Genomic DNA, 25,747 nt, shown 5'->3' with positions numbered 1-25,747 from the left:
CTCTGGGAAGTGAAAGTTGTTATGCCAGAGTTGCTCTCACAAAATTTCTGAGAACAACAAAGCATTGTTTGGTACCACCGGCATTCAGGTTTAAGACAATTATATAACAAGTCAGCAGCATTACAAGGTTGTCTCTCATATGGCTTAGCCTGCATCACTGTTTCCAAATCTCTTAATCATCCAGAAACCTATTATATCTAGGGATTACCAAGTTAATTGAAGGGGGGGAAATCCCAGAATTCAATAAAACCTCATTGGCCCTAAACCACCGACCACACCTTTCATGATTATTTGAATTATGTAAAGGGTCATTGATATTGTGGTTTTGTTTTAATGGTAGTGAGAGACGAGAAGGGAAGTTATTGCCTCATCTTCTACTAGCAATTTTCTGGATTTAAGAGTCAGAAAATCTGGGTTCACATCTTGCTACGTACATATCAAATATTTCCACTTTAAGATGAAGGACGTTATTGACCTGCCCAAGGAAAATAAAATATTTATAGTGTACCTCCAAATCTTGCCCGTCATGCTCTGGAGAAGAAAAAAAGAAAATCATGACAGAAAGCCTACACAAAACTAAGGGAATTGGAGCTATTATCACAAGGATCCAACCAAATTGAAGTTTCTTTTGGAAAACAATATATTTTATTTTATTTTAACATCTTTATTGGAGTATAATTGCTTCACAATGGTGTGTTAGTTTCTGCTTTATAACAAAGTGAATCAGTTATACATATACATATGTTCCCATATCACTTCCCTCTTGCATCTCCCTCCCTCCCACCCTCCCTATCCCACCCCTCCAGGCAGTCACAAAGCACCGAGCTGATCTCCCTGTGCTATGCGGCTGCTTCCCACTAGCTTTCTACCTTACGTTTGGTAGTGTATATATGTCCATGCCGCTCTCTCGCTTTGTCACAGTTTACCCTTCCCCCTCCCCATATCCTCAAGTCCATTTTTAAGGTTGGCAATTATGACCTGCCAATACTGCTTTTCTAAGACTTTGTCCATTTCTTCTGGATTGTCCATTTTATGGGCATATAGTTGCTTGTAGTAATCTCTCATGATCTTTTGTATTTCTGCAGTGTCAGTTGTTACTTCTCCTTTTTCATTTCTAATTCTATTGATTTGAGTCTTCTCCCTTTTTCCTTGATGAGTCTGGATAATGGTTTACCAATTTTGTTTATCTTCTCAAAGAACCAGCTTTTAGTTTTATTGATCTTTGTTATTGTTTCCTTCATTGCTTCTTCATTTATTTCTGATCTGATCTTTATGATTTCTTTCCTTCTGCTAAATTTGGTGTTTTTTTTTGTTCTTCTTTCTCTAATTGCTATAGGTGTAAGGTTAGGTTGTTAATTTGAGGTTTTTCTTGTTTCTTGATGTAGCATTGTATTGTTATAAACTTCCCTCTTAGAACTGCTTTTGCTGCATCCCATAGGTTTTGGGTTGTCGTTTTTTCATTGTCATTTGTTTCTAGGTATTTTTTAATTTCCTTTTTAATTTCTTCAGTGATCTCTTAGTTATTTAGTAGCATATTGTTTAGCCTCCATGTGTTTGTATTTTTTACGATTTTTTCCTGTAATCGATATCTAGTCTCATAGCATTGTGGTCAGAAAAGATACTTGATATGATTTCAATTTTGTTAAATTTACCAAGGCTTGATTTGTGACCCAAGATATCATATATCCTGGAGAATGTTCCATGAGCACTTGAGAAAAAAGTGTATTCTGTTGTTTTTCGATGTAATGTCCTATAAATATCAATTAAGTCCATCTTGTTTAATGTATTATTTAAAGCTTGTGTTTCCTTATTTATTTTCATTTTGGATAATCTTCCCATTGGTGAAAGTGGGGTGTTAAAGTCCCCTACTATGAATGTGTTACTGTCCATTTCCCCTTTTATGGCTGTTACCATTTGCCTTATGCATTGAGGTGCGTGTGTTGGGTGCATAAATATTTACAATTGTTATATCTTCTTCTTGGATTGATCCCTTGATCATTATGTTGTGTCCTTCTTTGTCTCTTGTAATAGTCTTTATTTTATTTTTTATTTATTTATTTTTTTTTCCAGTACACGGGCCTCTCACTGCTGTGGCCTCTCCCGTTGCGGAGCACAGGCTCCCGGCGCACAGGCTCAGCGGCCATGGCTCACGGGCCCAGCCGCTCCGCGGCATGTGGGATCTTCCCAGACCGGGGCACAAACCCACGTCCCCTGCATCGGCAGGCGGACTCTCAACCACTGCGCCACCAGGGAAGCCCTCCATATTTCTTCTGATTTCCATTTGCATGTAATATCTTTTTCCATCCCCTCACTTTCAGTTTGTGTGTGTCCCTCGGTCTGAAGTGGGTCTCTTGTAGACAGCATATATACGGGTCTTGTTTTGGTATCCATTCAGCCGGTCTATGTCTTTTGGTTGGTGCATTTAATCCATTTACATTTAAGGTAATTATCAATATGTATGTTCCTATTCCCATTTTCTTAATTGTTTTGCGTTTGTTATCGTAGGTCTTTTCCTTCTGTTGTGTTTGCTGCCTAGAGAAGTTCCTTTAACATTTGTTTTAAAGCTGGTTTGGTGGTGCTGAATTCTCTTAGCTTTTGCTTGTCTGTAAACGTTTTAATTTCTCTGTCGAATCTAAATGAGATCCTTGCTGGGTAGAGTAATCTCGGTTGTAGGGTTTTCCCTTTCATCAGTTTATATATGTCCTGCCATTCCCTTCTGGCTTGCAGAGTTTCTGCTGAAAGATCAGCTGTTAACCTTATGGGGATTCCCTTGTATGTTATTTGTTGCTTTCTCTTGCTGCTTTTAATATTTTTTCTTCGTATTTAATTTTTGATAGTTTGATTAATATGTGTCTTGGCATATTTCTCCTTGGATTTCTCCTGTATGGGACTCTCTGTACTTCCTGGACTTGATTGACTATTTCCTTTCCCCTATTAGGGAAGTTTTCAACTATAATCTCTTCAAATATTTTCTCATTCCCTTTCTTTTTCTCTTCTTCTGGGACCCCTTTAATTCGAATAATCGTGCATTTAATGTTGTCCCAGAGGTCTCTGAGACTTTCCTCAGTTCTTTTCATTCTTTTCTGTTTATTCTGCTCTGCAGTCGTTATTTCCAGTATTTGATCTTCCAGGTCACTTAGCCGTTCTTCTGCCTCATTCTGCTATTGATTCCTTCTAGAGAATTTTTTAGTTCATTTATTGTGTTCATCATTGTTTGTTTGCTCTTTAGTTCTTCTAGGCCCTTGTTCAATGTTTCTTTTATTTTCTACATTCTATTTCCAAGATTTTGGATCATCTTTAGTATCATTACTGTGAATTCTTTTTCAGGTAGACTGCCTATTTCCTCTTCATTTGTTTGCTCTGGTGAGGCTTTACCTTGCTCCTTCATCTGCTCCCTATTTCTCTGTCAGTAGGTGTTCTGTAGGAGTTGTTCCACGTGTAGATGTATTTCTGATGTATTTGTCGTGAGGAAGGTGATCTCCACGTCTTACTCTTCTGCCATCCTGAAGGTCCTCTGGAAAGCAATATATTTTAGTTCTAGAAAAACTGAAGCAAACTGTCAACAGAGTCCAACAGGGACGTTTCACATTTTTATTTCATTGAATGCTCGCAGCATTCCTGTAATATTTGGTTCATATTTAATAGATAAGAAAATTAAGGTTCAGAAGGAGTAGAGGACTTGGCCAAGGTCACACATCTAGAGAATGGGGGAGCTGGGACTTGGATTGATCTGTACTCCAAATGCAGTGTTCCTCTCAGTGAATCACACTGGCAGGATATCCGTTATAGGAACAGTATATATTTGTTGAATTCTCTCCTAAAAAGAAGAGTGATAGAATGACTTTTTAAAAATACAACTTATCACCCACAAGAAACTTATTTTAAATAAAAAGACATAAATTGATTCAAAGTTAAGAGCTAGTTTAAGATCTATTAATATTAAAATGTAATCCCAATGAAATGTTGCCATTTGAAGCAACATGAATGGACTTGGAGGGCATTGTGCTTAGTGAAATAAGTCAGACAGAGAAAGACAAATACTGTATGACATCATTTATATGTGGAATCTAAAAAATACAACAAACTAGTGAATATAACAAAAAAGAAGCAGACTTCCAGATATAGAGAACAACCTAGTGGTTACCAGTGGGGAGAGGGAATGGGGGAGGGGCAAGATAAGGGTAGAGGATTAAGAGGCACAAATTATTAGGTATAAAATAAGCTACAATGATATATTGTACAACACAGGGAATATAGCCAATATTCTATAATAATGCTAAATGGTGTATGACCTTTAAAAATTGTGAATCACTATATAGTACACCTGTAACTTATATAATATTGTACGGCAACTATACTTCAATAAGAAAAAGATGTAAGTGTCAGTAAAACAGTGATTCCTGATTATATAAGACAAAACACATATCACAGCCAAAGAATAAGAGGTTAAACAAGGAAACGATTATAAAAAGTTAACAAAATCTAATATCATGATTTTTATGTCCCGAACTACAATGCAACAACTTACATTTGAAAATAAAATGGACAAGCTTTCCCCTTTCTTGCCCAGGATGGTGTGTCCCCTCTGAGCTCAATGAGGGTTCAATGAGGGCCCAAATAAGAATTTCAAGACATTTAAAAATTCCTCAAGGATTTCCTTTTTTAGTGGATGGGAAAGAAGTTGGGTTCCCTTTTTAGTTTTGCACATAAAATGGTATATAACTGCTAAATTAGAGACATAAAGACTTTAGTAGATACACAACATAAACAAACCATTATCTAATAATACAACATGGAAAAGTCATTCCTAGATTATTTTAAGAATACATCCTGACACATACAGAGGAGCCTGCTATGGACTTTGGGCAGATGCAGCCCCTTGAAAGTTGGGCATCCTGGGCCCTCCTGAAAAGAGGGAATTAGTGGCAGGTGAACAGTCTGTGTCTGGAATTTTCAGATGCCTTCGCCTAAGTGAGAAGCCTGACTCCATCAGGACCTCAGATGTCTGTCAGCCCCGTGTGACACCAAGATAAATAATGGTTGAACGAAACTACTGTCAATGGACTTTTGCATCGAAATTTTGGATCACAGCTCAGATTTTGGTCAGGACAACAAAACCCCAGAGGGATAAATTCTGCAGGCCCCAAGAGGGCACAGAAAGGTAGGTCAGTGCCTAGGAATTCACACAAAGTAAAACAACCTGGATAGTCATGTAAATATACTATAGGATGTGTGGCACTGGGGAATATTGCCAACATTTACTGCATGTCCACCATGTTCCAGAACTGCTAAATTCATTCTACATAGCTCTAATCTGCTCAACAGCTCAGCAAAGGACATGCTGTTATTTGCCCAAAGTCACACAGCCAGTGGGTCCAGAAACTACAGTGGTGGTCAATGAATTTGGCTCCAAAGCTAGTGACTTGTTTGGGGCTTTCATGTATAGTGTCCTTAAGTCTTTCCAACTAATTCTCAGAAATATCTACTTGTTCAATCATCAACCTCATCCACACCAACATCTTTCAGGGAATACTGAAATTCCTGTCTTCTTACTTCTAGTCTCTTACACCTATTACAAATGCCAGCTACCTTGTTTTAGGCCATTGGCATCTTGGTCACTCCTGCTGTAGCTTCAGGAGGCTTCCTTTTGCTCTTAACATACACAGAACATATACAGACATACCCATTAGCTGTGCTTTAAAAGGAGTCCCCATCTACTTCATTCTTCCTCTCATATCACCCACCAGCCCCACACCTGTGAGTCTCCAGGTTTTTTAAAATGTCCCTCTGAAAGACCTTGATGGGTCACACACATCCTTACCACTATTCTTACCCTATGATAGGGTTTATCACATTTTATTAAAATTCTTCAATGCTTGCCCTACTAAACTATGGGTTCAATGAGGGTCCGAATAAGAATTTCGAGACATTTAAAAATTACTCAAGGATTTACTTTTTTAATGGATGGGAATGAAGTTGGGTTACTTTTTAATTTTGCATGTAAAGTGGTATATACCTGCTAAATTAGGGACATAAAGACTTTAGTAGATACACAACATAAACAAATCACTATATAATAATACAACACGGAAAAGTCATTCCTGGATTATTTTAAGAATACATCAAGAATATTTGCAATTTATTGATCTCAATAAAAGTTACATAACCTGGGACTTCCCTGGGGGCGCAGTGGTTAAGAATGCACCTGCCAGTGCAGGGGACACGGGTTCAATCCCTGGTCTGGGAAGATCCCACATGCCACAGAGCAACTAAGCCTGTGTGCCACAACTACTGAGCCTGCGCACTAGAGCCCATGAGCCACAACTACTGAGCCCACGCACCACAACCACTGAAGCACACGCGCCTAGAGCCCGTGCTCCACAACAAGAGAAGGCACCACAATAAGAAGCCTGCACACCACAACGAAGAGTAACCCCTCTTTCCTCAACTAAAGAAAGCCCGCACCAGCAACGAAGACCCAACGCAGACATAAATAAATGAATAAATAAATTTATTTTTTTAAAAAGTTACATAACCTCCCTACCAAAAAATAAGATAAAACTGGAAGAAATGTCAGAAGAAAGAATCACATTAAATTTAATTAGAGATCTTAATATTTGCGATAGGACAGTTCAAAGAGCATATTAATTAGAGTGATGCTAGCTTTTATAAACCAAATAAATCCCAACATTCAATGGCTTAACACCTTAGAAGTTTCTCACTGACTGAATAGTAGAATGTAGATGTTCCTGATTGGTGGGCAGCTTTCTTTATTGTAATAATTAAGAGGCCAAGTTGCTTCCGTTCTGTGTTTCCACCATTCTCCTAGGACCCCGGAGTCCTCCGTTCCTGGCCATCAGAAGAGCAAAGAGAGAGTGGAAAAACCCCACAACTTCTCAGTGGCCCCAGCCTGGAGCTGACACAGACCATGTCAGCTCATTCCATTGCATTCCAGAGAACACAACCACGCCTAGATGCAAAGGGGACTGGGAAACTTAGTGCCTGGTTTTGCAGCTACCTGCCAGGAGCAATTCCATACAATGCAAGAGGGAGCAGGGTTATTTTCGATGGACCGGTTAGCCACTTTTGGCGGCAGAGGGGCAAAGACCAAACAATGAAACAAAGTCAAACATAGAAAATAAGGTAGCATTTGTCCATGAGTTCATTGCAAGGCTGAAGGGCAGATGCAACTAGGAGACGCATTACCTGAAGTGGCCTAAAGTCAAAGTAGAGTTATCATGAAAGCAGCTCTTTTGCACCTTTCCTGTTTGCCCATTTCTGTTCCCCTCTAACCTTAAAAGAACCTAATTATAGGAATGAGATCACTAGGCAATGTAACTCCTGACTTAAATGCTCTCCAGAATGCCCACCTTGCCTTGTCTAACCTGTTGATTCTTTTCCTAGATAAAAAGAAGTAAGAATGAAGAATTAAGCAGTTAAAAATGACTAGCTCTCTACCCCCCGACAGCCCCCTTAGCAATCCTAGGCAGATCACAGGGATCAAAACAACATCTGAAGAGAGTCAGTCAGTGTGCACTCGATGGAGAATGATGCAGAACCCAATCTCCTGCTTCGATGATTCACTGAGATTCTTCCCCCCTTTTTTCCCGTTAAAAACTGTCATGGCTGAGCAGAATCTCTGGAGTTGTTGGTCTCTGGACATAAGTTGACCTTCTCCCCAAATTGCTGGCTTTTCTGATTACAGCACGTTTCCTTTCAACTGACACTTGCCTCTGGAATTATTGGCTTTTGAGTGGCAAGCAGCCTAACCTGAGTTCGGTAACCATCAGAGCAGCTAAAGTTGTCAGACAGAAGAAAGTAGCATTCATTCATTAATTCCAAAGGGCCAAAGGCATAATAGAAAATGAATAACAAAGTCAGTGGCTACAGGAGTACAGAGAAGCAACCTCACCCTCGCCAAAAGAAAAAAATCAGGACAAACTTTGAGGTTTGAGTCCAATTAGTTGTTCAGATCTTGGTTTAAAAAAAGGAGGGTAGGGGCTTCCCTGGTGGCGCAGTGGTTGGGAGTCCGCCTGCCAATGCGGGGGTCGCGGGTTCATGCCCCGGTCCGGGAGAATCCCACATGCCGCTGAGCGGCTGGGCCCATAAGCCATGGCCGCTGGGCCTGCGCGTCCGGAGCCCCGGGTACCGCAAAAAACAAAACAAAACAAAAAGGAGGGTATGCTGCAGGAGACACCCCCCCCCTTTTTTTTTTTTGCGGTACGCAGGCCTCTCACCATTGTGGCCTCTCCCGTTGCAGAGCACAGGATAAAAAGAATAAAGTAACCCCCCTAAATAGAGAAATAGAAACGCCAAATAAAAATCAGCAAAATCGAAAAGATAAAGAGAACCATTTGGTAAATGAACCAATCATTGTTTCTTTGAAAATTTAGCAAATTTGGGGGCAAATGATTCACAAAAAAGAAAAAAAACAGCATCATCAATCAGAGACGAAAAATGTGATTTAGCAACGAATAGCAGAGAAATTCAAACCACTTGGCATTATGTGCCCCTTTTCTATGTTTCCATAGCACCCTGCGTATATCTCTATTAAAACATTTATTGTGTGATACTTTAATTATATATTTATTTGTCTGTCTCCTTGTATTAACCAGGAAGCAGGAAGGGTGTTGGGGAAATGCGACAGAGGGGGCTGCTCAGCAGGAGCTGTGGCAATAGGTAGAAGAATACAGCGACCACCAAAACATAGCCTGGAAGCTGGAAGCCAGGGGAAGAAATCCTCTCCTACCTTATGACCTCTCACTTCCTGTCATTCCTCCAAAAGGCAGACTCCTACCTGAAACCAGAAGCCCAGAGAGCATTGGTGATGATTGCTTCCATAGGGGTCAGCCTCCCAGGGCACAGAGCAAGGCAGAGAAGGGCAGAGAATGGATTGGGACAGGGATAAGGGAGCCACAAACAGACTAACCAGCACACTCCACAATCGGACCATGGAGTCCATGAGAACAGCGACTGTGTCTTATTCATTTTTGTGCCACCAGCACCTAGGGGCACTGATTCAAAAAGTGTCTGTTGAATGAGTGAATGATTGGATTGAGTGAGTTATCATTCCCAGCTACATGCTATTGAAAGCGATAACTGAGTAGCTATGAATGAGGACTTATGTAAACATATGCAATGCCAACTATGACACAGAGAATCAGCATGAGTAGACTATTCATAAATGAAACAATAGAAAAGAGAATATATTGTCAATTATGCATCAATAAAGCTGAAATTAAAATAAGTAAAAATAAAATAATATAGAATCAGGCACCTGGCTTTGATTGATTCACTGGAGAATTTTTCCAAGAAACAATCCTTCTATTAAACAATCTGTCCAAAAAAAAAACCAGAAAAGGGTATGCTAGCAAACTTGTTTTGTGAAGCAGATATGGTTTTTATTTATTTTTAGTTGAGGTGACATTGGTCTGTGACATTATCTAAGTTTCATGTACACAGCATTATACTTCGACTTCTGTGTACCCTACAGCGTACTCACCACCACAAGTTTAGTTTCCATCTGTCACCATACTGTTGAACCCCTTTACTCATTTCACCCTCCCCCATCCCCTTTCCCTTCTGGTAACTGCTCCTCTATTCTCTGTATCTAAGTGTTTGCTTTTGTTTAGTTTGTTGATTTGTTTTGTTTATTTTGCTTTTTTATATTCCATATATGAGTGAAATTACACAGTATTTGTCTTTTCCTGTCTGACTTACTTCACCAAGCATAATACCATCAAGGTCCATCCATTTTGTCACAAATGGCAAATTTCCATTCTTTTTTGTGGCTGAGTAGCATTCCATTGTGTATATATACCACAGCTTTTTCACTCATCTGTTGATGGGCAATTAGGTTGTTTCCATATCTTAACTATTGTAAATAATGCTGCAATGAACATAGGGGTGCATATATCTTTTCTAATTAGTGTTTTTGTTTTCTTTGAATAAATACCCAGAAGTGGAATAGCTGGATCATATGGTAGTTCTAGTCTTAATTTTTTGAGAGACCTCCACACTGTTTTCCATAGTGGCTGCACCAATTTACATTCTTGATATGGTTTTTATTTAAATGCTCAAAAACAACAATATCAAGAAAGAAAATGATAGGTTGGTTTTATGAATATAGACACAAACATTCTAAGCAATATCATCACAAAAAGAATACACAAAACTGCTGTGAGCTAGGTACAAAAGTGTTATAAACTTAGAAACAGTTTAATATAAGATACCACATTAATGGATAAAGTCTAGGGAATTCCCTGGCTGTCCAGTGGTTAGGACTCTGAGCTTTCACTGCCGAGGGCCCAGGTTCAATCCCTGGTCGGGGAACTAAGATCCCTCAAGTCGTGTGGCGTGGCCAAAATAAATGGATTAAGTCTAAAAATTATATTCATTTGTGCCTTCAAAAATATGTATTGAGTGCCTAGCATGTATCAGGCACTGTTCTAGGCACTGGGGATGCGGCAGTGAACAGTCAAAAAGCCCTGCTCTCTTGAAGCGTCCATTCTCATGGCAGTGAGAGACAAGTAAGGCAATAACTAACTAGAAGAGTTTCACATGGTGACAAGCATTCTGCCGAAAGGAGAGAGAGTGATATGATAGAATGTGACCACAGGTGAGTGGTCACATTAGATTAAGTTATCAAGGAAGGCCTCTCTGGAGCTGTTTGAGCTCAGGCCTGATATTTCAAAAGATGGTGAGAAGACATTTCTTAAAATCCATAACTTCCACTGGCTAAACAAAATAAAAAGGTATGGAAGATTTTCTTTCTTAACAGGATCATTAAATACATAATCTAAAATCAAGAGCCTAAGACCTTTCTAAAACCATAAAATAGTTGACTGTGAATTCTTACCATCATTAGAAAGTTCTCTATGCAGACAACTAGAAATGTTTGTTTGTTGATGTACTGATATTACAATATTAAAATGATTTGTTCAGTAAAAAAATAATAATGATAAAAATAAAATCAAGAGCCAGAGGCACTGGAGACACTCCATAAAAACATGAATATGACAAGGATGTCTCTCTCATCAGTCTTAATTAACTTTGTAATAAAATGTGATTGAAGAAGAAAAATAAATGAGTTATAAATATGTGGAATGAAGAAATAAAAATATCACTCCTTTCAAATGACAGGATTACATAAAGAAGTCCAAGGCATCAACATAAAATTCATTAAAAATAATAAATATGTTCAGCAACATATATAAGATAACTGACAAAAGTCAGTTGCATTCCTAGTAAGAGTGACACAAAGCTAGACAATATAATGAAAAAGGAGATTCACAATAATGACAAAATATTAAATACTGGGTTATTCACTTAATTTGAGAGAATAAAGATATACTGAAAGAAAATTATAAAATACCAATGGGAGAAATAAAGGAAGACATGAATAATGATGCTATTTACTGAGAAGAAGTAATACTTGAGAGGCCAAATATAAAGATAGCTTGTCTACATATAAATTTAATGCAAATGAAAGCCACTGAGAGAGGTTTTAGACTTTGACAAACTTGTTAGAATAATTGGTCTGAAGAATACAATTATTGTAGACTCGTTCTTTAAGGTTTTTAAACAAATTATAGCACAGGGAGATCAGCTCGGTGCTTTGTGACCGCCTGGAGGGGTGGGATGGGGAGAGTGGGAGGGAGGGAGATGCAAGAGCAAAGAGATATGGGAACATATGTATGTGTATGGCTGATTCATTTTGTTGTAAAGCAGAAACTAACACACCATTGTAAAGCAATTATACTCCAATAAAGATGTTAAAAAAAACTATATGATATACAATTTTTAAATGCTGAAGAAAATATTAATATTCCAGAATAGAGTTGATTAATAACTCAACATACAACAAGCCAGAAAAAACAGAGTAGTAGAAAAAGAAATCACTACTTAATTAACGGATTTCAGTGTGGGGAAAAGCAACTGAGATCGATAGCTTAAATCACAGAATAAAATAAATTCTAGATGATTCAAAGTCTTAAATAAAATAAAACCTCAAGAAGAAAATGCGCTAACATTTTTACCCCAGCTACAGAAGAGGGGAATCATTTGCTATCAAATAAATGGAGGCTATCAGTTATCACGTTTTAGTAGATATTTTTGAAATGACATAAAATCAAACAAATCTTTTTAAAGCTTGCAAGATGTAAACACAAAGGTGGAAACATAATCGATGAGACTGTACTATTGGAATGTATTTAGAATTGAAAAAAAGATATGAAATCAGCATTCAGATACCACTAGAAAAGTGATCAAAGGAGCTAGGCAGCTTATAGGTGAGGACTACAGACAACAAACTACCCTATAGAAAAATGAACAGTCACCCTAGCCATGACAGAGGAGAAATTAAAACCGATGTAAAGTGTTATTGTACACCTTATAAACTAGGGGAGTAAAGGTTAAAATGATAAAACCTAATGTTTGTGAAGCTGTGGTGAATTAGGTACAGTTACACATTGCTGGTGGAACTAGAAATTAATTTGTGTTTTCAGAAAAAGTAGTCTACTGGTAGTTGACATACTTTTTGATGCATTAATCTTGCTTTGGAAAATATACTCTATAGAAATAACATGGGGACTTCCCTGGTGATCCAGTGGTTAGGAATCTGCCTTCCAATGCAGGGGATGAGGGTTCGATCCCTGGTCGGGGAACTAAGATCCCACATGCCATGGGGCAACTAAGCCCATGCGCTCTAGAGCCTCGTGCCACAACTAGAGAGCCCGCGCACTGCAAATACTGAGCCCACTCGCCACAACTAGAGAGAAGCCCGTGAGGCTCAATGAAGGACAAAATGTCCCACGTGCAGCAGCTAAGACCTGATGCAGCCAAATTAAAAAAAAAGAAAGAAATAACATGGCACAGTGGTAGTATATACAAAGATGATTATAGCATTGTTATTTATAATTTTGAAAATTCAAAAACAACTCAAAAGCTCCCGCACCCCAAATAAGGAAATAAATAGTCAAGCAAACTATGGTATGGCATCATGATGCACTTTATTTTTGCTATGCAACATTACAAACAGTTGAGTGTACTCACTTTGGGAAAATCCACCAAGCTGTACTCACATAATTTGTGCGCTTTTCTATACATAATATATGCTGTACTTCGATAAAATTTTATTTTAAAAATTGCAAACATATAAACTAGGTTAATAGAGCACATTGAAATGTACGTGAAATGATGTTACAGTGCTCCCTCTTTAACCCTGGTTTTGCTTTCTGAGGTTACTGCAGTCAACTGTGCTCAGAAAATATTAAATGGAAAAATCCAGAAATCAACAATTTATAAGTTTTAAAGTGCAGCTGGTCTGAGTAAGGTGATGAAATTTCGTGCCATCCTGCTTCATGCCGCCCAGGATCCCCAGCCATGACATCATCTGCTCCTGACATCCAACCATCGACATTGCCGTGGCTCAATGATCCAAGACCACCGGAAGCAAATGATCCTCCTTTTGAGGTATTGTCAGAAGGTCAATTGTAGCCTAAGGCTACATCACAATGCCTCCATCATCTACCTCACTTCATCTCATCACGTAGGCATCTTGTCATGTCACATCAGCACAAGAAGGGTGAGTACAATACAATAAGATGCTTTGAGAGAAAGAAAGAGAGACCACATCCACATGACTTTTATTACAGTATATTGTTATAATTGTTCTATTTTATTATCATTGTTGTTAATCTATTACTGTGTCTAATTTATAAATTAAACTTTATCATAGGTATGTATGTATAGGAAAAGTGGTATATGTAAGGTTTGGTTTCAGGTATCCACTGGGGGTCTTGGAACATATCCCCTGCAGATAAGAGCAGACTACTGTAAATGAGAAAGTATCACACAAAATATTGGACACTCACTGATTACAAATATAAAACTGAATATATATGTAAGCACTGACAGGTACTGGAAGTGAATTGGGGTGATAAGACACTTACGTTCATTTCTTTTTTTAAATAACAGCTTTATTGAGATACAATTCACACATCATAAAGTTCATCCTTCTAAAGTATACAATTCAGTTGCTCTCAGTACATTCACAGGGTAGTATAACCATTGTCCCCATCTCATTTAATTTAATTAGTTAATTTATTTATTGGCCACACCATGCAACTTGAGGGATCTTAGTTCCCCGACCAGGGATCGAACTTGGGGCCACGGCAATGAAAGTGACAAGTCCTAACCACTGGACTGCCAGGGAATTCCCATCACCATCTCATTTTAGAAGAGTTTCATCACTCCGGAAAGGAACACTTACTCATTAAGCACTCACTCCTCATTCCTGTTTCTGCCCAGACCCTGACAACTACAAGTCTACTTTCTGCATCTGTGGATATGCCTGTTCTGGACATTTTGTATAAATGGAATAATACATTACAAGGTCTTTTTTGACAGCCTTCTTTCACTTAATATGTGTTCAAGGTTCACCCATGTTGTAACATGTATGAGTACTTCATTTTTTATGGCTGAATAATATTCCATTGTGAAGATATACCACATTTTGTTTTGTTTTATATCATAGAAACTTTAATCCAATACATTAAACAACCTAGATGAATAGAAAGATTTCTTGACAGACACAATCAAACCTTAATAAAGAAGTAATTAACCTCAATAGCCCTATATCTATAAAAGAAGTTGAATTTGTAATTAAAAACCTTCCTACAGTAGGGACTTCCCTGGTGGTGCAGTGGTTAAGAATCTGCCTGCCAATGCAGGGGACACGGGTTCGAGCCCTGGTCCGGGAAGATCCCACATGCCACGGAGCAACTGAGCCTGCACGCCTAGAGCCCACACTGTCCAACAAGAAGCCACGGCAATGAGACGCCTGTGTGTCGCAAAGAGTAGCCCCTGCTTTCCGCAACTAGAGGAAGCCTGCGTGCAGCGACGAAAACCCAACGCAGCCAAAAATAAATAAATAAAATCCTTCCTACAAAAAAACCGCCAAGCCCAGATGGCTTCACCAGTAAATTGTATTAAACATTTCTATTTAATTTTAATTTCTCTTAAACATTTAAAATTGTCTTCAGCATTTAAGGAAGGAATGCCATCTTGTTTCGAGTCACTTGTTGATGGACATTTGGATTGCTTCCACTATTTTTGTAGTTTAATTTATATATATATTTTAATAGTTTAATAGTAGTTTAATTTATATATATATATATCTTTAAACTGTTTCCAACTTTATTGTGATAGTTGACAATTAAAATTGTATGAACTTAAGATGTACAACATGATTTGACATAGTATAAATTGTTAAATATTCATCATAATCAAAAGCTAAGTAACATATTCATCACCTCACATGGTTATCATTTTTTTGTGAGTGGTGACAACACTTCAGATCTACCTTCTTAACAAATTCCAAATATACAATATTGCTAAATATAGTCAGGTGGCTGTACATTATCTCCAGAACTTATTCATCTTGCATAACTGAAACTTTGTACCCCTTGACCAACATCTCCCCATGTCCTTTTCCCCCCATCCCCTAATAACCCTCCATCCTACTCTGTTTCTGTGAACATGATATTTGAGATTTAGACATCATCCAGTATTTGTCTTTCTGCATCTGACTTTTTTCGTGTAGCATAATGTCCCCCAGGTTCATCCTGTTGTCACAAATGGCAGGATTTCCTTCTAAGACTGAATAATGCTGTAATGAAAGTCAGAGTGCAGACATCTCTTCAAGATACTGATTTCATTTCCTTTGGTTATATACCCAGAAGTAGAATTGCTGGATCATAAGGTGGATCTATTTTAATTTTCTTTTTTTCGGCCATGCTGCAACACTTGCGGGACCTTAGTTCCCCAACCAGGAATCTAACCCGGGCCCCGGCAATGAAAGCGCTGAGTCCTAACCACTGGACCACCAGGGAAGTCCCTATTTTCAATTTCCTGAGGAACCTCCTTACTGCTTTCCACAGTGGCTGCATCAATTTACATTCCTACCAACAGTGCACAAAGTTTCCTTTTGTTCTGATAATAGCAATTCTAACAGGTGTGAGATGAAATCTCATTGTGGTTTTGATTTGCATTTCCCTGATGATTAGGAAAGTTGAGCATCTTTTCATGTACCTGTTGGCAATTTGTATATCTTCTTCTGAGAAACGTCTGTTCAGATCCTTGCCCAATTTTTTTTTTTAGCTATGATTATTTTTTTAACATCTTTATTGGGGTATAATTGCTTTACAATGGTGTGTTAGTTTGTGCTTTATAACAAAGTGAATCAGTTGTACATATACATATGTTCCCATATCTCTTCCCTCTTGCAACTCCCTCCCTCCCACCCTCCCTATCCCACCCCTCTAGGTGGTCACAAAGCACCGAGCTGATCTCCCTAGGCTATGCGGCTGCTTCCCACTAGCTATCTACCTTACGTTTGGTAGTGTATATATGTCCATGCCTTGCCCAATTTTTAATTGAGTTTTTTTTGTTGTTGCTGTTATTGAGTTGCATGAGTTCCTTATATATTGTTGATTATTTCCACTTTTTAGATACTGTAAATAATGTTTCTATGGACATTCACATATGAGTTTTTGTGTTGAATACTTGTTTTCATTCCTCTTAGGTACATATCCAGGAATGGAATTGCTGGGTCATATGATAACTCTCTGTTCAATTGTTTGAGCAACACTGTTTTCCAAAATGGCTGCATTTTACACTCCCACCAGCAATGTAGGAGGCTTCCAGTTGCTCTACATCCTCACCAACTTTTATTATCTTTATTGTTATTATTACTATTACTATTTTTATTGTTATAGTCATCCTAGTAGGTGTGAAGTGGTATCTCATTGTGGTTTTGACTTGCATTTCCCTAATGGCTAATGATGTTGAGCATCTTTCCAGGTGCCTGTTGGCCATATGTATATCTTCTTTGGGGAAATGTCTATTCAGAGCCTTTGCTCATGTATTAATTGGGTGGTTGTCCTTTTATTGTTGCATTGTAAGAGTTCTTTATATACTCTGGATGTTCAATCCTTATCAGATAAGTGACTTACAAATATTTTCTCCCATTCTGTGTCTTGCCATCTCACTTTCTTGATTGTATCCTTTGCAGCACACAAGTTCTTAATTTTAATGAAGTCCACTTTATCTACATTAATTTCTTTTGGTGCAGTTAAGTTCCAATTAAATAAATATGGGCTATGCAAACCATTTAGAAAGGAATGATGACTGGTGGCCCGGAGAACAGCAAACTAGAGACTGCATTCCGTATATTGCATTAGAGGATGTTTACTCCTGGCTTATGCCTTAGCCACAAATAAGACTTTTTGCTCTCAAGATGAATCCTTTAGCCTAGAGCATCCATTCATTCAACAAATATGCCCTGGACACCACTACATATTAAGCATTTTGCTAGGAACTTGGGTTACAAAAATGAAAGAAGATAGTCCCTGTTCTCAAGAAGCTGACAAAGTAGGATGGGTGGTAAGACATGTAACCTCATAATTGCAACACTAGGTATCATGAGAGAACCATGTAAGGTTCTTATGGAAGAGTTCAGGTTATGGAGAGGACACATCTGGTTGGGGGATTTGGTAAATGCTACTTTGGGCTGAAGACATTTTAAACCATGGGGGAAAAACCCACCACTAAATGACAAAGGAAACCATAGTCACCGAGTAAATAACAGTGAAAGGAATGCTGAAATGGGTGCGGGGGCGCTTTTTCTAGATGCTCTGTCTAAATTCAAACAATACACGATTTTTTCCCTGAAATATACACTTTTCATTCTGACCTGTATATTTGAATTAGTGTAGCTAGATGTATATCATTATACTCACTGCTGGTGAAAGATAGTCAATCCTTTTTAAAAATGTCTTCCTTATTATAAAGTTAAATTTACCACTGGCACCATCTGAAATGGTGTGTAAAAAAATCTATCCTTGAATAAGAACTAATGAGCCTCTGAAGTTCAAGTATTCACTCAACAAACAACTACTGGACTCTTCCTGTGTATCAGGCACTGTGGGAAGAGATGGGAGAGGGAAATCACCACGAAAAAGATAGGCATGCTACATTCCCTCTGCGAGCTCACAGTCTGATAGAGGAGACAGAAACATCAATGGACAATTGCAATACAGTGTAGCAGGGAAAGGACAGGTGTGTGTGTGTGTGTGTGTGTGTGTGTGTGTGTGTGTGTGTGAACATCTAGGCAAAGTGTCCAGCCTGAACTTGGGGTTGATTTAGGATACCGAAGAATGTGACGTCCAAACTAGGACCTGAAAAATGAATAGGAGTTATCCAGTTAAAGGCTTGAGCTGGCAGGAAGAAAATCTAGGCAGAAAGAAAAGGATGGACTAAGGAGAGACTATAAGGTCTTTGAGGAATGGTAAAAATAGGCAACCCAGGATAGGGAAGGGGCTGTTAACAGGGACGGAGAGAGAAAAGCTGGAGCAGAAAGAGATTATGAAGGCATGGCAATGGGGCATGACATGGTCAGTTTTCTCTTTTAGATGATCTGGCAGCTGTGATGAGAAGATGTAGGAAGGGAGCAAGACAGGAGGCTGAGAAACTTTTTCTATTGGATTTCTATTGAATTCTAAGCAAGGTGATAATACCTTGGGGTGGGGCAGCAAGGGAAATAGAAGTGAGTAGTAGATTAGAGAGGTTATTTAAGAGGTAGAATCAACAAGACAGGGTGATTAACTGGATATGGTGGGTGAGAAAGTATATTAACATTCTCCAGAGAAACAGAACCAATAGATTACCTAGAGATATGTACAAGGGGATTTATTATAAGACTTGGCTCACATGATTATGGAGGCCGAGATATGCCGCAATATGCTGTCATCTGCAAGCTGCAGAACCAGGGAAATGGGTGGTATAATTTAGTACAAGATTGCCGGCCCGAAAACTATAAGCACCAGTGTCTGCAGGCAGGAGAAGATGGCTGTCCCAGCTCAAGAAGACAGAAAGAGCGTTTGCCCTTCATCTGCCTTTTTGTGCTATTGGGACCCTCAGTGGATTAGGTGATGCCCGTCCACATTGATGAAGGTAGACCTTCTTGATTCTTCTACTGATTCAAATGCTAATCTCTTCTGGAAACACTCTCACAGATACACCCAGAAATAAGGTTTTACCAGCTGTCTGGGCATCCCTTAGCTCAGTCAAGATGACACAAAAAATTAACCATCAGAAGGAGAGAGAGAGGAGTCATGGTGTTTGATGCCTACAAGGAGGCCTCCAGCAAGCACTGGTCAAAGTGCTGGGGAGGCACAAAGATGCTCATGATCTAGTCTCTTCCTCAGGGAGCTGTTAATATAACAGCTGATAGCACACACTGTGTATCTGTGTTAATTAGAAAAAGTGCTCCCATCAAGTGCTCCCAATCTGGCTTGGCAGATGGATTTCAGTCCCTATTTGCCCCCCTCGGCCAAGCACCTTTATTCACAGCCCAAACAACTGTGTTTGGCAGCCCTGCTATCAGGGAAGAAACATGAAACACTAACATGCAAGGTTAGAAGAGATTGACACTGCATATGCAGTACATAAAAGAACTCAGAAGAGAGGGAAGGAACATGAAGTAGAAGTAGAAATTGAACCTGACCTTGATGGCAGGGTAGGATTTTCACAGGTGAAGATGGGGATGGGTGCAGGGGAGAAAGTAGAACATCCTAGACAGAGCAGATACTGTGAGCCAAAGGGTGGAGACAAGACCAATTGAAGCAAGTTGAAGGAATAATGGTAGTTCAGTTAGTGGCTGCATAGACTAGAGAAGTAACTCTTTCCAGTTGTCTTTTCACAGGAGAAGTAGTCCTCTTAGAGCATGAGAAAAGTTGGCTGGCTTATACACATACACACACACACACACACACACACACACACACACACACAAGTGTGTGTACATGTACATACCCATGCACATGTGTTGAAATCCCTGTAGTAATTCTCCACTTTTTCTTTCCTACCTTCTCTCCTTCTCTTCCAAAGCACTTTCCAAGAAAGCACATGTTGTATACAGGAAATATTAAACATTAATAAACAGAAGCCTCAATTAAATAGAGTTGGGAGACCAGAAGGGGTAGCTCTCATGCCCTGTGATGATAGCAGAGCCCAACAGGAAGAAGAAAGACACCTCTTCTGTCCAGGCAAGGATTCCGCCAATGAAAAGCCATGGCCTCTTTGTTTACTACAGCCCTCCCAATTTCCCTTTCCCCTCGGTCTCCTTCCCTTGGACTTGCATGTGACTCACTGTGGTTGCAGACCCCAAATTGCAACTCTCTGCTGATCCTGAATAAACCCATCTTTGCTGGAGAAATACATGGCAATCTATTTGTTTCAGGTCAACAGAAATTGACTGCTAGCCATTTACTGATCCCTTAGTTTAGCGCAACAGAGAATAAAACTATAAAGGTCCCAGATGTGGCCTTGACTGCCAGGCTGGGAAGTTCTGAATTTGGTTAGCAGTGGGGAGGGCACTGGACTCTATTGAGTGGGGAAATACTACTCCCAGCTTGGTGTTTCAGGACAATTAATCTGCTGGAGTTGTTTAGAATTGATCGAAGAACCAACCTGGGCAGAAGAAGGAGAGAAAAAGTGTTTTATTAAGTTATATAAAAATTAATTATATTATCCAGACAAAAGTATAATTCAAAAAGATACATGCACCCCTATGTTCATAGCATCACTAGTCACAATAGCCAAGACATGGAAGCAACCTAAGTGTCCACTGACAGATGAGTGGATAAAGAAGATGTGGTACATATATACAATGGAATATTACTCAGCCATAAAAAAGAATGAAATAATGCCATTTGCAGCAACATGGATGGACCTAGAGACTATCATACCAAGTGAAGTAAGTCAGGAAGGGAAAGACAAATCCCATATGATATCACTTATATGTAGAATCTAAAGTATGACACAAATGAACCTATGTATGAAACAGAAAATGAATCAGGGACACAGAGAATAGACTGGTGGTTGCCAAGGGGGAGGGGTTGGGGGAGGGTAGGAGTGGGAGTTTGGGATTAGCAGATGCAAACTTGTGTATATATAATGGTTAAACAACAAGGTCCTACTGTATAGCATAGGGCACTATATTCAATATCCTGTGATAAACCATAATGGAAAAGCATGTATGAAAAAGAATGCATATATATGTATAACTGAGTCATTTTGCTGTACAGCAGTAATTAACACAATGTTGTAATTCAACTATACTTCAATAAAAAATAAATTGAAAAAAACTTATTTCTACAAAAAATATGAGCTAGCTTATAATGTGGAGGAATACAATTGACCCCAACCAGACCAGTGAAGATACCTGTACTCTCCTCATAGTGGAAATGTGTTTGTTGATTAACATATATGAAAAATGCTGCCATCAAAGACCTAATAAAGGCCCCATGAGTCAATGTTATAGGAGCCAGAGAGACTACCTCTTTTTCCAGTGATTTTTTTTCTTTTGAAGAGACAACCAAAACACTTCTTCTTTCCTCGCCTACTATTTTTGGAACATTTATTAGGTGTCAGTTGCTTTATATACAGTATCACATTAAATCCTCACAAAAACTTGTCTTATTTTTCAGATGGAAACTAGGGCTTGGAGAACAGTAAGGACCTTCCCCAGCATTCCCCAGCTAATAAGGGGCAGAGCTGAGATTTAAACCCCAAACTGTCTGACCCCAAAATCTGTGTTTGTCTTACCGCACAATAGTCTCGCAGCCCCAATTAATCAAAGGAAGAAGGAAAATTAATAGTAACCAAATCGAAGGCGAGCATAGTTTCACACCCTAAAATACGTCTCTGGCATAAGGATTATTTTGAGCTGATTATTTTTAAGAAACAGCAGACACAGGAAAAGCTCTGAAAACCAAGTAGAAGTTAACTTTTTGTAAGACACATTTCCATTTATGAGAGAAATCTCCATTTTTAAGAGTGGGTCCCTCTCTGTACCAGGAAGGGAAAAATGACTCTAAATCTCTAGAAACTCTTGTTAATGGAGAAAGCAAGGGCTTAAACCTGCATAATAATCTTACCCTGTTTACTGTGTTTTTCCTGGTCACCTCCCATAACTGGCCTCCCCCACCCCCAAACCTTCTTTTGTCCTTAGCTGGAAACGATTTTTTAAGGTGGTAGCTGAGTCCTTCTCGTGGAGTTATTCAGATTTCCTGGCTCTCTCCCACGTAGACAAAGGTTGTAGATGTTATTAAACTTCCGTTTATTTTTCTCCTATTAATCCATCTTTTATTACGGGGGTCCCAACCAAGAACCCAGAAGGGTAAAAGGGAAAATCATTTTTCCTCCCTCACAGAATCAAGCATTTTACATTGTTATGCTCAAAGCAGAGACTGATCTGCAATTGCAATTATATTTTGTTCTTTTCTGAACATACCAGAAAACTGGTTTCTGCCACTGCTTAGTATCCTATGGTGCCACGAACTGAGGATCCATTAGATGTGCTCCTCTTGGTGCCAAACCCAAGGTGCCAACCTAGTGATTCCAACAGCAATGGCAGATCACTAAGTGGGTTCAAAGATCTGAAGCTTCTGTCGCAGGAAGCGGACCCCTTCCAGGGCCCAGGAGTGGGCTCTTGTCTAACACTCGGAAATGAATTGTCCGAGGAGACTCACGTGCTGACAAAGCAGGAGCCTTTATTGGGAAGGGGGCGCCCGGGGGAGAGCAGCAGGGTGAGGGAACCCAGGAGAACTGCTCTGCCGTGTGGCTCGCAGTCTCGGGTGTTATGGTGATGGTATTCGTTTCCGGGTTGTCTCTGGCCAATCATTCTGACTCAGGGTCCTTTCTGGTGGCGCGTGCAGCCACTCAGCCAAGATGGATTCCAGCAAGGAGGATTCTGGGAGGTTGGTAGGACATGTGGACTGGCGTCTCCTCTCTCTTTTTGACCTTTCCCGTATTCTTCTGGTTGGTGGCAGCTTGTTAGTTCCCTGTTCCTTACCAGGACCTCCTGTCGTAAAATAACTCATGCAAATTGTTACTGTCTTTGCCTGGCCAGGGCAGGCAGTTTCAGTCAGTGTTTCTCCTAACACTTCTACTTAAGGAAGAATCATATTTACCTATCTATCTACACACACACACACACACACACACACACACACACACATGCTTTGTGCTTTTCCTTCTGTGCCTATCTATGCATCCACTTGCCTCTCTCATTCTCCAGGTAAATCAGTTTGGTATTTCTACCACAGCTGAGGGGCTGAAACAACTTGAAAAATCATTTGGGAAGGTGAGGACAAAGAGAGGGACTTGAAAGTGGAGATAGTAAGAAACTCCAAACTTTAATTTCACTACCGCACTTCCAGATTGGTTTTGATATCATCCATTATTGCAGCAGAAGGAAAATTTGGCCATCTCAAGAGTTTCCAATCAATTTCCTCAATCTTAGAAACAATTTAACCAAAGATTAGACATGATTAAATGCAGATCATTTCCTAGGTCTTATCCTCCATCTCTAAAGGGTGAAAAATAATGAATATAATTTTTTAACTGACAAGCCAGTATAATAATAGTAATTGAGGAGGAGCAAATGTGTCACCTCAAAATATGCCACTTTGGCATATTGATTACTTTGAATTAGAGTTGTTTGAGAAACAGACAGTGCAAGAAGTATACTCTGGCCCTCCTTTGTCTCCCTGAAAGCAAGAAATAAATCTCCCACGTAAAAGGTACCCTCTCTGTGCCGGGAGGTAGACAGATATCCTTAACACCTGAGATAGGGAATTCAGGGCCAAGAAAGTTGTACAAACAAACTTTTAAACTTCTTCACTGACTAGCTTCCCCAAGCCCAAACCCCTTTGTTTTGTCAATTCTTCACAAATTTATTGTTTCTTTGTCTAAAATGTATAAAACCTGCTTTTTATCTTTGGGGCTCTTATACATACCACATTAAATCTATTTTTTTCCTGTTAACCTGTCTTAGGTCAACTTAATTATTAGACCAGCCAAAGGACCTAGAAAGGAAGAAGGGAAAAGTTTTCCTCCCCTACATCATCTAATTAATACTTATTCTGACGTCTTTCTTTTTTGGGGGCTTCTATAGCTCTTATAGAGAATAAGGTCCACGCATCTGAAATTATCATTCCCAGCATAGCATATACTTAGAACAATAAGGCCTCTTTAGTTCTATATACTGTTTTTCAGTTCACAAAGCACATTCATATACACTTATCACATAAGTTCATATCACATAAATTCACTTTGAGCAGTTTATTATTATTCCCATTTTAAGGTTGAGGAAACTGAGGCTCAGAAAGGTTAACTGACATTCCAAAGGCCACATAGCTAGTAAGCAGAACTAGTATTCAAAACCTGTTTTTCTGGTTTTAAGATGAGTACCTGTTCCCTCAAACCCCCAGCTGCCTGTCCGCATCTCCCTGCACCCTGAAGAGCAGGGGCTACATCTCATGCCTCCTGGTATTTCCAAAAATCACTAGGCAGTCACTAAGTTTAATTCCACTGTATTGTAAATATTTAAAATTTTTTGTATACTACAATGATTTTTTTGTGTGTGTTTTTTTTTTTTTTGTGGTACGCGGGCCTCTCACTGTTGTGGCCTCTCCCGTTGCGGAGCACAGGCTCCGGACGCGCAGGCTCAGCGGCCATGGCTCACGGGCCCAGCCGCTCCGCGGCATGTGGGATCTTCCTGGACCGGGGCACGAACCCGTGTCCCCTGCGTCGGCAGGCGGACTCTCAACCACTGCGCCACCAGGGAAGCCCTACTACAGTGTTTTGACATCTTAAAACACCTTTCTGGCTGGGGAGAGACTGCCCCTCCGGGGACTGGCCAGTTCTTAGAGAGAGAAAACCTAGCTGGGAGCGTGTCTTTGATCTGCACACTAACCAATCCAAAGTGATATCTCTGGCCCTTATGCCCTAGGAAGCAATATTCCTCTGCCTTAATCACCCCAGGGCCAGGTGCCAGACAGGTAGGGACCGCCCCTATAGCCCAAAGCCCACGGAAGTTCTTCAAAGTAGCCCATGTGAAACTCCACTGCACTGCCTTGCCTTTCCCACAGAAACCCCAATGAAGGCCAAGGCCTCAACCTTCCCCTCCCTGCTGTCTTCTGCCCTGTGGGGTGCATGCCAGGCCTCCCGTCTCTAGCACCTGTGAGTACAATAAACGTTGTTTCCCTGAGTCTCTTCTCTTGCGGCCGCATCTGACCAACCATCTCATAAAAGAATATGAAACATTCACAAATATTTCTCGAGCAACTACGGTGTCCCAAACCATGTGCTAGGGACTGGGGCGACGATAATGAACAAGTCACACATAGCCCCTGCCCTCAAGTAATTTATAATGTAATAAGGAAAAAGACAAGTCAACAACCTATTACTTAGCACGGTATCGTATGTATGCTAATAATAGCAGTTACCATTTTTTAAGCTTTTAGTGTGTGTCAGATTCTAGGCTAAGCACTAGGTATTGTCTCAGATAATACTCAAAACAACCCGATGAGGTAGGCTCTATTACTGTTCTCTGTTTACAGATGAGAAGACTGAGGCATATGTCACACAGCTAGCAAATGGGGCTGCCAAGATTTGAGTCTTGGTCTGTGTAACTCTTAGCCACTGTGTCATGCTGGGTCTAATAGTCGACCTTATTTGTTGGATGAGAAATAAACCCTGAACAAAAATAGTACCTCTGTATCGCTTATCTCAGACTTGAGACAGACCCATTAGTAAACAGGGATTGTGCCTCAAGGGCTTACAAGGTGACAGCAGTCTTGAGGTTATATTTGTACAGCTATCTCATCCCAACAACTTA

Source organism: Delphinapterus leucas, chromosome X (genome assembly GCF_059928025.1).
Source record: "Delphinapterus leucas isolate spDelLeu-1000000601 "Yukka" chromosome X, BTC_Dleu_Yukka2, whole genome shotgun sequence".
In the NCBI taxonomy this organism is placed as follows: Eukaryota; Metazoa; Chordata; class Mammalia; order Artiodactyla; family Monodontidae; genus Delphinapterus; species Delphinapterus leucas.
Note: the sequence above shows the minus strand (reverse complement) of the source record.